The sequence below is a fragment of the Coffea arabica genome, chromosome 10e, assembly GCF_036785885.1.
Source record: "Coffea arabica cultivar ET-39 chromosome 10e, Coffea Arabica ET-39 HiFi, whole genome shotgun sequence".
Lineage (NCBI taxonomy): Eukaryota > Viridiplantae > Streptophyta > Magnoliopsida > Gentianales > Rubiaceae > Coffea > Coffea arabica.
In genome coordinates, this window is record NC_092328.1 from 18,351,206 (window position 1) to 18,364,713 (window position 13,508).

Below are 13,508 nucleotides of genomic sequence, written 5' to 3' on the forward strand. Positions count from 1 at the left end.
AAAAATCTCAGTTGAGCCTCTTGAAGTTAAACGGCTCAAATTTGTCTTATTAGACAAAAAATGGTTTTACGCATTTGGCCTTGGTTTCAATTTCATTGGCTTTGTTAATGTTCCAATTTATAAGTTTCTCTGAAATCCTCTTGTATGGTCTTCTTTATATGCCTCGCACTTCTTATTGCAAACCATATATAAGTTAAGGATTAATCATTTTTGCACTGATAGTGTATAAATTAGTGGATTTATATGCATTACATTTTATCTCAATTTAAAATTTAAAATTTTCACATGTCGCACGTATTCACTTTTGTCAGTGTAAAAAAGATTAATCTTTGAGTTGATAGTTTTACTTTCATGGATTCGTTTTTCTTACACTGACAGTATATATGTTATCGGACCTAGATTCATGACGCGTTATCTCAATTTTACAAATGTGATACTCATTTAGATGTCTAATTCCTTTGTTTATTGTCCAAAAAAAAAATCGTAAGAATAATGGTCTGACATGATGAAAGTATAGAACAATGCTAGCAAGCAAGCCATTTTTTATTATTTTTTTTAAATGCTGGGCTCAGCCCGGCAGCCAGCTATAATTTTTTTTTTTAAAAAAATATGATGGCTACTGGCTGACACAGGCCACAGCCATCGGATACGGGGCACAAACGGTTGCACAGGTGCAACCGTTTGTGCCGGTTGTCCTCATTTTGCACTGCACGTAACATTGGTTAAACACGATGTAACTTTTTTTTCACAGGATGTATTTTCAGAACAGATAGTGGTGGGCCCCACACTTGGCGCGGAAAGCGAGTTACATGGTGTAATCTCAGCCGCACAAAATTTTGAGGGCAAATCTTGGCCCTTAACCGTGCAGGGACGGTCATCAGTATGACCATCCCTGCCCCAAATCCGCAGCCATCATCTAAAAGAAAAAAAAATGCAGTACCTTATTGAGTAAATGCATTACCTTTACGTTAGGGTGGTGAAGGCGAAAGATTTACCTGGGAAGGATGTTACTGTGCCATGACACTTGGAAACTGTCGCGCCCCACTTTTTTGAATGTGATGTGTGTTGTGTGTGGTGTGAGATGTGAGTGTGTAGTGTGTGTGTGAACGTGTGCAAGATGAAAATAAAGGCCATGGGACTTGATAATGCGACGGTTTGGCCATATAAAGTTCAAAAAAGGGTTTTTAATGAAAATGGAGTCGCCACTTGGTATAGAGTTAGGGTGTACCAAGTCACCCAAAAATGATTTTTGTTTTTTAATGAAAAAGTAAATAAACCCTTTTAGAGAACTTTTGGGTCTACGTAACCAAAAGAGGGATCGGGGGTCACATTTGACGAAGGGGAAGGCAAGGATAAAAATCCAAGGCACCCCTTCGACCTAGCCAAGGCTAGTTGCGTGACTTAAACCAATTTTTCCTAATTTTTCTACCCAAGGTATGTATCGCGTGTTGGATATGTCTATATGAATGCAAAAACCTAGACCTAAGGGGACATGGGGGAAATTTCTCTTCAAAGGTTGAGTGGTGCCAATCACATTAATTGTGAAGCCCAATAATGATCCTTTGGAGAGGTCACACGTAATCCTAAATGACGTAAAAAAAATGAGTGGAATGCATGCCATGTGAAAGTGTGAGTTTGTGTGAAGTGAGAAAAATGATAAAAGTAATAAGATATAAGTGGAGGTGTGCAAATGTCTTTACAAGGTAAGGTAAGTAAAGAATAATAAGGTGAAAAATGCCATAAGGTGCATGTGTGCGAGTGATATGGTATAGAGTGTAAGTAGTTGAATAAAACGTGTAAAATGAAAGTAGTGTGAAGTGAGAATGTAGAAAGAGGAATGGAACATAAAGTAAGTGATAGTGAATGAATGAAATGCATGAATCCTATAGGAATGCAAGCAAAACGGGTACGGGGACTCCTAACTTTGTGACTTGATTTTTCCTTTGATAGAGGGAATATAAGCGTGCTAAGGCTTAGAAAAAGCCACACTCGTCTATATCCCATATTTAAGGGGACTCTTCAGGCAAATGTACCCTAACTAGCATGAGATGCAAGACCTAAAGTGAGGGGAAAGGGGAATCGAGGAGCATGCCAAATGATAAAACTAAGAAAAATGCATGACATGTAGTGAACATGCAAACATGTACTAACGAGGGGAAATCCCTAAGGGTCTAGCGTTGGACTAGCCCATTCTATGAATTCCGACTAGCGTTGGACTAGCGGAAACGTACATTCATCCATCACATTCATTCATGACTATGGAAAGCGAGTAGGCATGCCAAACATTCATAAACACATAGCATATAACATTTAGCATGCTCGACTAGATGTAAGGCCCTAACAAAGCAAATTAACACGTAGTAACTAAGCATGCAAGACACATAAGACAATTAAAGCCCTAACTATTACATTTGCTAGCTAGGCACATGACTTCGATAGGTCTTCATTGAATGCTCCTCCAAGCCCTATCTATTACATTAGGGAGACCCTACTACAATCTAAAAGGGGGAAAATGAATAAAATAATTAAATCCCTAACTATTACAAGCCAAGAGGTGTACACATACCCCATAAAGAATAACTTAAATAAAAAGCAAAAGTAAATGACATAAATAAAAGAAATTAAAGAAAGGCAAAGAAAGCGAAGTAGACATGCATATTCACATAACACGTAGGAGCACGTAGGGTCAAATGAAGTGCAAATAAGGGATAGAGTGTACCTCCCTCGAATCGATGCCTTAAATGGAGTGAAATCACTTATTTATCCTCCAAAATAAAAGAAATGGTCAAGGTACCAATTTATTTGGGAAAAATTAAAGAAAATAGGCAAACCCAAGCTCACTTGGTCATAAAGCCCCTAACGTCATGACTTAAGTGCAATTGACAAAGCATGGTAGTTAATTGAAGCAAAGCAAGCAATGAAATTGCACAAATTAAAATTATCAAGGACCAATTTGATGAAATTCTTTAATTGATTGGGTCCTAGTGGAACAAGGAGAGACTTGGGGGGCCAAAGTGTAAAATCTGGAAATTATTTCATGCAAATTCATGCAAGCTACGTGGGCAAACATTCTGCAACCAAAAAACAAACATTTCTGCAGCCAAGAGACCATCGCAAATCACATTCTTGCAAGCAGATTTCAACCTCAATACCAATTTGATCAAAAACCTTTTGACCAAAACATCCCAAAACTTATCAGAGCAACATGACACACCATTGCAGCATTCAAACCAGCACAACCGTAGAAGAAAATTCATGCCAAAGCTGGAAAAATCTATGCAAAAGGGTTCGGCAGTCCTATCATGCTACTACTCAGCAAGCATTCGATTATAACTAGCTCAATTTTTCCTTTTTAGCCCCAAACATGCAAAACATAGAAAGAGATCATGCACACATTGAATCTGAATCATGCAAGACCCACGGAGAAAGCTTCTGTTATCAAACGAAGAACTGCAACTTCAGACTAAGCAGCAAAACCAACAACTTCCACACCCCAACAATCGAAAACATAGCAGCAAACTTGAAGAACATTTCTGCCATAACAAATTTCGGCAATTGATGAAGCTTTTAGCAACAAAACTAACTGCTACTTCCATTTTTAAAATGCAGATTTTCAGACTCAAAACAAGAGTAACAAGAATGCCGCAAGAATTTCTGCAAAGCTAGGAAGCTTTCGGCAACCCATAATGAATCAGGATTTTTAACCAAGCATCAAAGGCTTTAGATTAACAACAGCTACCCAAACCGCAAGCCCAAACAAGGAAACAAAAAAAAACTCAAGAAAGCTATCACGCAAATCTGGAAAATCAGAAGCTTTGCTGCAGTTTTCAGCCGCGACTTGTGTCCAGAATTTCTAGTTTATCATGCAAACAGATTCAACAGGGAACTGGAATTCTACCTATCTATCATCAACTAAACACGCAACTTTGTAGCAGGATTGAAAACAGAAAAAATGAAGCTAACCAACAATACATGAAAGTAAACAGCAAAAAACAACGATAGAAAGAAAAAGACAAAGTGCCGCAAGTTTTCCTGCAATTTTACCCAGCCGCGGCTTTCCATTTCATCAAGCAAACCAGATTCAGGTAAAAATCTAAACATAGCTTTGATGGATAGCTTGGAAATATACCTTGAGAGATGGATAGAAGCTAGTGTAGTCTGTGAAAGAACAAAGACGGCCGATGGAGAAAGTTTCCGGCAATCCCTCCTCCTCTCTGCTTTGGCTGCTGCTCCCTTTCTCTTTCGGCCGTAGCCTCTCCCTTTTCTTTTGCTCCGAATCTATCCCAGCTTCACTCTCCACTCTCTTTCTCTCTCAGACCTCAGCCCAGATTTCTCTTCTTTTCTCTCTGTTTTCCTTAGCCGTTCCTCAAAGAAAAGCTTCCTCTCTTTTTTTTGTTTTCTTCTCCCCCCCCCGACTCTCTCTTGTCTCCTCCTTGCTGTCTCGTTTTGCCTTGCTTCCCCTAGTTTTTTTTTTTGGTTCTTTCCGTTCAAAGCTCGCTCCTTTCACTACCCGTAGCCTCCCCTTCTAGTTATTTTCTCTCCACAGCCACCAACCAAAGCTCTCCTTTTTCCTCTCCGCTGTTTCCTTTTTCCCTCTCAAAACTCCCCCTTCTCTCCTTGCGGCTACCCTAACCATCTCTCCTCTTAACCCGTTAACTCTCAAAACTCTCCTGGTTTTCCTTTTGCTTTTTTCCTTTCCCTTTCCAGATTTGCGGCTGTCAATCTCTAGCTCCCCTTCTCTCCTTGCGGCTGTCCATCCTTTTTGCTATTTATATGGGAATTTCCAACCCTAAAACAACTCAGTCCTCTTTCCATATTGCAGCTAAGGGCTCCCCGAGTCCTTCCTTGCAAAGCTGCAAAAAAAATGCAGCTTGCATGCGACTGTTGTTTTTTCTTTTTTTTTTTTTTTTTTTTTAAGTATAATATAAATATAGATAACCAATTACCTACTAATGAATAATAAAAAATAAAAAAAATAAATGCAGAAATGCTAACGAAATGCTAATTTTCTTTCTTTTTCTTTATTTTTTCTTTTTCCCTTCTTTTTCCAAGGAAACATTGAAATTAAATCCCAAACAACTAAAACATACTTTCGAATGCTTTTCTTTCTTTTTTCCTTTTTTCGAGAAATTTTATGCTGAAACGTAAAAGTAAAAATAAAAACTGAAAAGACTAAAACTAATAAGTGAATAAAACTAAAACGACAAATAAAAAACTAAATGCTAAAAATTGGTGTCTACAGTTTGCCCCTCTTTGTCTGAGTTTTGAAAAAACTTGAGACAAAGAAGTAGACACCAAATGCTTACCTGTGTTATTTGGCTGCGAATTACTCAAACGATGGGGACTGACCCCTGACAGAAAATTTTAAAATCGGGACTGACCCGAACAGGAATTTAGACGGGACTGACCAGAACAGAATTTAAACGGGACTGACCCGAACAGGAATTTAAACGGGACTGACCCGAACAGGAATTTAAACGGGACTGACCCGAACAGGAATTTAAACGGGACTGACCCGAACAAGAATTTAAACGGGACTGACCCGAACAGAAATTAAACGGGACTGACCCGAACAGAAAATGTAAATGGGATAGACCCAAACAGAAAATGTAAATGGGATAGACCCACGGGATAGACCCGGACAGAAATGTAAATGGGATAGACCCACGGGATAGACCTGGACAGAAATGTAAATGAGATAGACCCACGGGATAGACCCGAACTGAAATGTAAATGGGATAGACCCGAATAAGCTTTTAATCATGGGACTGACCCGAATAAAATGAAAATCATGGTGCACACTAGTGGGACTGACCCACGGCTAATGGCAATGACAAATGAAAGACACACTAGTGGGACAAACCCAACGGCTAGCGGCGAATGCAAATGAAAGGCACACTAGTGGGACAAACCCAACGGCTAGCGGCAAAGCAAATGAAAGGCACACTAGTGGGACAAACCCAACGGCTAGCGGTGGATGCAAATGAAAGGCACACTAGTGGGACAAACCCAACGGCTAGCGGCAAAGCAAATGAAAGGCACACTAGTGGGACAAACCCAACGGCTAGCGGCGGATGCAAATGAAAGGCACACTAGTGGGACAAACCCAACGGCTAGCGGCGAATGCAATTAAAAGGCACACTAGTGGGACAAACCCAACGGCTAGCGGCAAATGCAAATGAAAGGCACACTAGTGGGACAAACCCAACGGCTAGCGGCGAATGCAATTAAAAGGCACACTAGTGGGACAAACCCAACGGCTAGCGGCAAAGCAAATGAAAGGCACACTAGTGGGACAAACCCAACGGCTAGCGGCGGATGCAAATGAAAGGCACACTAGTGGGACAAACCCAACGGCTAGTGGCAAAGCAAATGAACATGCTTACTGGCGGGACAAACCCAGCTCCAGCAGCGATGAAAATGAAATGCTTACTGGCGGGACAAACCCAGCTCCAGTAGCGATGAATGAAATGCACACTGGCGGGACTAACCTCTGCTCCAGTGGCTATGAATGAAATGCACACTGGCGGGACTAACCTCTGCTCCAGTGGCTGTGCAAATGTCTTGACAATCGGACAGTGGGATCAAACCCGAGCCTGCCGAGGTTGGCGGGATAAAACCCGTGCCCTAACGAAAATAAAAGCGGTCAGTGGGACAAAACCCGAGCCTGCCGAGGTCGGAGGGATAAAACCCGTGCCCTAATGAAAATAAAAGCGGTCAGTGGGATAAAACCCGAGCCTGCCGAGGTCGGAGGGATAAAACCCGTGCCCTAATGAAAATAAAAACGGTCAGTGGGATAAAACCCATGCCCTAATGAAAAATAAAAGCGGTCAGTGGGATAAAACCCGAGCCTGCCGAGGTCGGAGGGATAAAACCCATGCCCTAATGAAAATTAAAAGCGGCCAGTGGGATAAAACCTGAGCCTGCCGAGGTCGGAGGGATAAAACCCATGCCCTAATGAAAATAAAAACGGTCAGTGGGATAAAACCCGAGCCTGCCGAGGTCGGAGGGATAAAACCCATGCCCTAATGAAAATAAAAACGGTTAGTGGGATAAAACCCGAGCCTGCCGAGGTCGGAGGGATAAAAACCCGTGCCCTAATGAAAAATAAAAGCGGCCAGTGGGATAAAACCCGAGCCTGCCGAGGTCGGAGGGATAAAACCCATGCCCTAATGGAAAATAAAAACGGTCAGTGGGATAAAACCCGAGCCTGCCGAGGTCGGAGGGATAAAACCCCTGCCCAACGAAAATAAAAGCGGTCAGTGGGATAAAACCCGAGCCTGCCGAGGTCGGAGGGATAAAACCCATGCCCTAATGAAAATAAAAACGGTCAGTGGGATAAAACCCGAGCCTGCCGAGGTCGGAGGGATAAAACCCCTGCCCTACGAAAATAAAAACGGTCAGTGGGATAAAACCCGAGCCTGCCGAGGTCGGAGGGATAAAACCCGTGTCCAACGAAAATAAAAGCGGTCAGTGGGATAAAACCCGAGCCTGCCGAGGTTGGCGGGATAAGACCCAGTTCCAACGTGATTTTTGTGAAGTTGGTGGCACGGAGTCCAGGCCCAACGTGATAAAGTGAAGTTGGCGGCACTAAATCCAGGCCCAACGTGACATTTGTGAGGTTGGCGGCACGAAGTCCAGGCCCAACGTGATAAAGTGAAGTTGGCGGCACGAAACTCAGGCCCAACTTGATCTTTGAAATGTTGGCGGCACAAAATCCAGGCCCAACATGATCTTTGAAATGTTGGCGGCACAAAATCCAGGCCCAACGTGCTTTTTGTGAAGTTGGCGGCACAACGTCCAGGCCCAACTTGATCTTTGGAATGTTTGTGAATGGTCAGTGGGATAAGACCCAGTCCTGCCATCCAATTGGTCAAGAAATTGAATTTGATTTTCCAAGAAACAAGAATTTGAACTTGATTTTTGACTTTTGAATTTTTCTGATTTTTCGAGAGAATCTTTTCCAAAAATAATTTGCCCCAAGTGTAGGGCCCTTTTCCCTTCTTTCTTCTCTTTCTTCGGCATCGGCTTCCCACATCACCAGATGCTTTTTCGTCATTTTGAACCATGAATACCTGTACAAGGGGTTCATCAAAGTATGACATGCATTCAAATTTCTTATTTGGAAAGAACAGCGTGATTGGTTTGACATCCTCAAATGTATTACAAAAATTTTGCCCCAGTGTGGGCTATTTTGCAAAATCTCTCACATGAAAATTTGCCCCAGTGTAGGCCTATTTAATTGCAAAAAATTTGTTTGAATGACCCTCTATTTATTTGAACAAAGTAAGCAATTGCTTTTTCTAACATATCATGTGAAGAAAATTGAATGTCTTGCTTAAAACTCATATAGCACATTTCATGATGAATTTCTCAAAATAATGCCAAATTACGAAAGATTTCTTCCCCACTTTAGCATCAATGCTTTGGGTAATGGGTCACCATTCCTTGTTGGCTCATTTTTCAGGACCAATCAAGCGACTTTATTTTTGAAATGGCTAAGGAAATGGGAGGTCAGAATCTGTCTCATTTTTTGTGCCCCAATTGTATATAATCCATTCAATGTCACATGTTAGTGAAAGCAAAGAGTTTGTCACTCTTATTTCTTAAGAAAACTTAGTCAACGTATAAGCTTTATAGGCTTGCAACAACATGGGTAGAAGCGATAGCTAAACCTGTGAAAACTGGTTATACCCCCATGATCACAAATGATTGATGGATTTCTTACGAGCATAATCCTCACTTTGGATTGTCATGAAGAAATAAGTCAACGATGGACTTTATTAGCTTGTAATGTAGCTTGAAAACGATAGTTAAAGAATAAAACTTTCAAGGACATTGCACCGAAGATCGCATTTTTCAAAATTGCCCCTATTTTGAACTCAAAAAATCTCAGACTTTGCTTGCATTTTTCTCATCATTCACCAGGGACTTCAGCGTCGAATTTTTCCGCATTTTCTTTTCTTGCTTTTCTTTCGCTTCTTTTCTTTTCCCTCGAGCTGATGGGTTTTCACATGGTGAGTAGCGTCAACCCCATACCCAGGCAATTCAGAAATACAGCTAAAATTTTCCGGCATCAGAAATTTTCTTGACAGGGCCATTGCAAAGAATAGAAGTCAGGACTTTTGGCTTTTGTAATGGGGTCAGGTTGGGTGCTTAGAAAAGTTAAGGCTTGAAAGCGGATTTCAAAAGTGGTTTGAAGAATCTGAGATCACATTGTTGTGCCAACCCTATTTTAGGGTTAAATCAGAATTTGCCAGAGCTTGTGCTCAATTGAGGCTTTTTCTCTTTCATTTTCTTTCTTCTTTTGATTTTTCAGCTTTTTGCCATTCTTTTGAAATTTGACAAAATTTGCCCCAGTTTATTTGTGAACTGAGGTTCTCTTTTCTTCTTTTGTCTTTTTGATTTTGTAGCTTTTCACTTTTTCACTTCTTGAAATTTTCCTTTTCAACTCAAACTTGCCCCAGTGTGGGGTTTGCGATTCTCAGGGGTTGCCAAATGAAGTAATTTATTCTGATGGGTCAAAAGGGATAACTAGGGATAGAATGTTTGATTGGAAAAAGAAGAGGGCCTGACTTTTATTCTGTTCCTTACAATAACTCTGAAATGAAACTTTCATTAATGGGAAATTTCTTGCATGTATCTGAATTAACTGACTGAGGAAGACCCTCCATAAGTGGTTCGTCTGACAAAACCCTTCCTTTCTCCCTTTTTCCAAAATTGAAACCCAGATAGATTCAAATTTCTCCAATTTGTGATTCCCTCTTTTCTTTTCTTTTAGCATTTTTGCTTTTCTCTTTTTTTTTGAAAAATTTTCCAATCTCCCTCCCCAATGTGGGGTGCGATCATAGATGCTTTGAAAAGAACCTCCAATTTTGGCTCAAATGAGGATGCAAGGGATAAATGGTGTTTAGGTTGTAGAAACGATGGCCAAAGTATCATTCTTACACCTCATGACAACCAAGGTAAACAAATTGCTCGTTGAGAATCCATTTCCTTTTGAAAATTTTCCCAATGTAGGGTAGTGATCATTAGGGATCTTATTTGAAACGAAATTATTCTTTCAAAGGCTCAAATGGGAGAGCAAATGATAAAATGTGTATAGGTAGAGAAACGAATGCTCAAAGTATCATTCCAAATTTTCAAAATAAATAAGTATAATGCACATTTTTGCTTTCACTTAGATGTGAATTGAATCGGTTAAACACAATGGGGATTTTTCCAAGCAAAGATTGTCCCAATTTGCAATTTATCAATCAATGTGACCGATTTTATTTTGGGATTAAATGAAGGAGAAAAGATATCTCATGGGCCCTTTAAGCGACCTCTTTTAATTTTGAGCACTCTTATTGTGTAACTCGGATCACCAATCTAGTGTACACAAGGATTTTAAGAAGCAGACACTTGTGAATTTTCAGGCCAGAGGTCGAAGAAAATCTCAATTTGGTCTTATTCCTTAAAATTCATCACGAAATCTCCAATGAGCAAAAGAATGAAATGTACATGAATATACACAAAACAATAATTGTCCAAAAATTTTATTGCTGAAAAAGTTTGAAACAAAATTTCTCGTTCAAATGAGAATAGAAAGCTTCTAAAGAGCTCCACATATATATCCTTTTTGTCTCCTTTTCTTTTGACAAAAATATATTAACAAGTCAAATATACAGAGTTTTCCTTGAAAGCAATTATAAAATCTCTTAGAAACTCTTAGCCTAGAGCTTTCAGATGGATCTTTCATGTCTCCATTGTTGGATCTGCCCAAGAATCAAATAATAATTTCCAAACTTTATCGGATCAAAGATTGTTATCCAATATAGGGAAATATTTTCATCTTATTGAAACATTTTTATGAATGCAGGGGAGGGGGGAAACAAAAGAAAAATACCCTGAATTAGTAATCACGATTATAAAATCGGCATGCATGTCCTATGGGGGAACCCTTTTATGCCAAGGGTAGGCCTAGCATGAAAATGCAATTCGCTAGAGTAGGCACTATACAATACCTGATGGATCCAATCAGCTTATGGAGTGAAAAATAATTTGAAAAATTTGGCCCATTGGAATGAGAAAAGACGTTTTTCAAAATGAGGACCTCGTCCGAAGGGATTGATCACTTTTGATCGATACAAGAACTTGCAAAAACGCACGGGTTTTACCTTGATGAACTTCCTATCGAAGAGATTGGAATTCGTTTTGACAACTTTTCTTAGTGAAGCACAGGTCAAAACTCCAACTGATCAAATGGCTGGATGCAATGGATGCTTTTCAAAATCGACTAGGTTTTCCATTTTGAAATTCGACATTGAAACCCTAATTGGTCAAATGAAATTGACAATTTATTAAAAATCGACCGGATCACCCTAAAAAGGGAAACAGGTCAAATGAATTGAATGAAATTTAATTTATCCAAAATTAATCAGATCACCCTAAAAAGGGTAAATTGATCAAATAGATTGAACGAAACTTGATTTATTCAAAATCGGTTCGGTTGCCCTAAAAATGGGTAAATTGGCCAAATGAATGAAATTGAATTAGTGATTTATTAAAAAATCGGCCGAATGACCCTAAAAAGGGTAAATTGGTCAAATGAATTGATGATTTATTCAAAATCGACCAGGTGACCCTAAAAAGGGTAAATTGGTCAAATGAATTGACGATTTATTGAATGAATTGGCAAAATGGATTGGTTGAATTGTCCGGCCATTGGTTATTTCAAAATTATTAAGGTGCATTAGTCTATGACCTTCTAAAAATCAAATTTTGGCCTCAATTTATTTATCGTCTCAATTGGAGGAATCATTTGTGAATTTCTTCAAATTAATGTCCTTCACGCAAGGGATTTTTACCAATTTGATAAAATGGCCAAAAAGTGATTATTAGATGCTCATATTCCAAAAATCACTCTATGAAAAATGATCGGATCCTACCTTACCTTGTGCACTACCCCTTTGGATGGTACAAAATGTAAACGTGCAAGTCTCTTTGGATTAAGTATCCGAGACACAAGGTGGTTTATTCCTGACACGGGATCCCCTAAATGGCATTCCCTTTCTAGGGTTTATGCATGATGCCAGTTTATTAAAGCAGTAAAACATGCAATTTGAAATGAAATCATGACATAAAAGGACCTTTTATACGCCAAGGTAGGCTTAGAATGCCATGCAATTATTAATCTATGAATGCAATATACCAAAATCTTTAAACGTGTAATAACCTATCTACGAGGGTAGGTTCTAAAAGAAGGTCATGCCGGACCTCTTATTTGCTAGGGTTTGTGAATGCAATGGGGACACAAAACCAAGAAGAATTAGTTCAGCCAGATAAATACACATAACACATTGTAGCAACGAGATAAAGCAATAATAATCAAAGACATAAAGCAATAAAAAGGAAAAGGGGTTGGATCCCTCCCCTCGTGAATCGTGTCCCTAATAAGGCAAGGCCGACTCTATCCTAGGCAAGCTATCATGGATGCATGAGGTATTGGCTCACTAATGCAATTAGACTCGATTGGTTTAGGTCCCCGAGCCTTCAGACTTGGAAACCAAGGGTTATCAATCCCAAGGTTCTTTGTCGGTGGCTCGAGCGATTCCCCAGACATTGCTACGTACACATCGTGTCACGGCTACATGTCATGAGTGAATCTATCAAAAATCCTCAACCTTCGACTAAAAGCTAAAGGTTATGAACCCAAAGCTTAAAATGGAAGGTTGAGTGACCCCTTGGATCAAGCTACGCACACATCGTGTCGCGATAGCAAGTCCAAGTGAGTCGCCTAAAATCCTAATAGGGTGGAGTGGCGTGACAAGCCACTAAAAAGAAAAAAATAAAGGAGGGATAAGAAATTAAAGCGTATGCACGTATGCTTGTGCTCGTTTGGAAGAGAGGGATCAAGAACCAACGCGAGGCTCTAGGGTATGTCCCCCACCCAAATGCAATGCAAAGCGCGAGATAAAACAAGTACAACATACATCCAATCAACCAATCATACATACGCAAGTGAGGGAATAGTTTGATGCGCGCGCGAGGCAAAAGGTCCTAAAAATAGAAAATGCAACCCTAATATCCAAATGCTATGCATAAAAAGGGTAGAAAGGGGAAAAGAATAGCCAAATCAAATGCTTGGACCCACTTAGAAACTCCCCAGTGGAGTCGCCAACTGTCGCGCCCCACTTTTTTGAATGTGATGTGTGTTGTGTGTGGTGTGAGATGTGAGTGTGTAGTGTGTGTGTGAACGTGTGCAAGATGAAAATAAAGGCCATGGGACTTGATAATGCGACGGTTTGGCCATATAAAGTTCAAAAAAGGGTTTTTAATGAAAATGGAGTCGCCACTTGGTATAGAGTTAGGGTGTACCAAGTCACCCAAAAATGATTTTTGTTTTTTAATGAAAAAGTAAATAAACCCTTTTAGAGAACTTTTGGGTCTACGTAACCAAAAGAGGGATCGGGGGTCACATTTGACGAAGGGGAAGGCAAGGATAAAAATCCAAGGCACCCCTTCGA